Source organism: Chelon labrosus (assembly GCF_963514085.1).
Source record: "Chelon labrosus genome assembly, chromosome: 9".
NCBI lineage: Eukaryota > Metazoa > Chordata > Actinopteri > Mugiliformes > Mugilidae > Chelon > Chelon labrosus.
In genome coordinates, this window is record NC_140359.1 from 8,865,797 (window position 1) to 8,868,348 (window position 2,552).

Sequence of the window (2,552 nt, forward strand, 5' to 3'; positions counted from 1 at the left end):
GAATCCTGGCATTGTCATCTTGGAATATGCTCGTGCCATCAGGGAAGAAAAAATCCATTGATGAAATAACCTGGTCATTCAGTATATTCAGGTAGTCAGCTGACCTCATTCTTTGGGCACATAATGTTGCTGAACCTAGACCTGAGCAACTGCAGCAACCCCAGATCATAGCACTGCCCCCACAGGCTTGTACAGTAGACACTAGGCATGATGGGTGCATCACTTCATCTGCCTCTCTTCTTACCCTGATGCCCCCATCACTCTGGAACAGGGTAAATCTGGACTCATCAGACCACATGACCTTCTTCCATTGCTCCAGAGTCCAATCTTAATGCTCCCTAGCAAATTGAAGCCTTTTTTTTTCCCGGTTAGCCTCACTGATTAGTGGTTTTCTTAAGGCTTCACAGCTGTTCAGTCCCAATCCCTTGAGTTCCCTTCGCATTGCACGTGTGGAAATGCTCTTACTTTCACTATTAAACATAGTCCTGAGTTCTACTGTTGTTTTTCTTCGATTTGATTTCACCAAAAATTTAAGTGATCGCCGATCATGATCAGTCAAATGTTTTCTCTGCTTGATGCATGCCAATGATTTGACCCTTCTCAAACAGAATAACATCTTTTCCACGACAACGGGATGTGTCTTTCAACATGGTTGTTTAAGAAATGAGAAGCTACTCATTGCATCAGTTGGGGATAAATAACTTGTTGCCAGCTGAAAGATAGGAGGCTCGTACCTATTTGCTTAGTTAAATCCAGGTGGCTTTTTTTTTTTTTTTTTGGCCAGGCAGTGTATTTAAACATTGTAGTACTCAATCAATTACATTAATTTATTTGTCAGTAAATAGGTATGACATAGCGAGTATTTATTTCCTAATTGTAATGGTAGAACTGTAATGACAGACTCTCTTTTGCGATAGGTTTGGATGTTATAATGAATGTAATATCAAAACAAAGCAAAAAGGATTAACAAACCACAGCTCAGAAGTTATCTTACCATTTTACATGTTGAAGTTGATAGCCCAAAGTAATGTTAGCCATCTTTGTCTTATGCTATCACATATGCATGAAAGCATATAGTTTATAATTTAACCCCCATGTCTGCCTTTCCACATAGATGTGGTTGCTTCTTTATGCTTCTTTGCTTCAATGAGATAACAGCATTTTGACTCTTCATGAAAATAATAGTAATAATTAACAATTAAATAGTTAAGTTAATTTAAATATTCCAGTTGACAGCATACAGTCACAGTAATGGATTGCCCTCCGTGGTTATGAATGCATCACATCTTGAACTTATAAATCTGCAAACTGTATAACTTCTGAAAGTCAGTAATATGAGCAAGATGAGCGTCGTGCATGTTCCCTTGGTGGCCTGTTAGATGAATTGCTTTGTGTTCTTGTTTACCAGAGAGGTTTGATTTATTCCAGTTCGGGATCATCATCTGCAGGTCTAGAGAAACGCCTGATCCTCTCCATTAATCTCCACCTTGTGTTTCCTGTCAGCACTGACAGATGACCTGCCCTTCAACTCTCTGCCACCCTTGTGAAGGCGACACGTCGTCAATCAGAGATCATTTCTTAGCTTCATGCAGTTAGCAGAGAGGGTCCTGGTGGTGATGACGGTGGCCCTGGTGGTGGTGTGTACATTGTGTGTGTGTGTTCTTGCTTACTTGGGCCTCCAGGAAACAAAGAGGTTACATCAGCCTGTTGTTGTGCACCTCTGTCTCCTCACAAATGAACTGATTATTTATGGGCACCAGGGAGAAGAGTTTAGTGCAGGGGAGCTGTCAATCCGCATGAAAAGACTGAGAGAGGGATTACAGCAGCGCAATGCTGGAACTCATGAATATCATTCTGGCCAGTGTCCATGTGCAAGGTGAAGGAGACGCGTCTCTTGTGCTGGCATTCCTCCCTATGCCAAGTACATAAAAAAGAGAGCTCAGACACTAAATGTGTGCAAAACCACAGCAGACAGGCTTAACTCCAGTGTACCACAGATTGCTGATTTCAAAACAGAAAGGGGAATTTGTTTGCTCACTGTGACAGATTCTGCCTTCTCGTTAACAATAGTTAAGATGATGTACAGCTGTTTTACGTCCAAATGCGGTCCCTGTGGTTTTGGGTGTAGTTGGCTCGTTTGCTGCTAACTTCTAATACTTTTAATGATGTAAATAGGTCGTCTACAGACGATGAAGTCTCGTCTGAACCTTCCGTTGGCCTCCTGAAGTAGAAATGACAGCTGAAGACAGTTGGTCTCCTCTTCCCGTCCGTGCTCTTTGGTTGTTGATGTTTCTGTCTCTGCTGAGGGCCCGGGCCCTTGTCTGTGAGAAGGCTGTCTTTATATGACAGATCCCGAGTGCCCTGGCTGCTCTGTGGGACAGACATGACAGAGGGGTTGAGGCTGGGGCATGCCTTGTCACTCACTGCTTGTCTCACTACTGTCTCTCTCCTCATTGCGAAAAAACCATAAGTCAATAAGTTCATGGGGAAGAATCAGTTACAGGGTTACACTTCAGAATACAACAGTGAAAATATTTTCTTTCAAAAGGTTG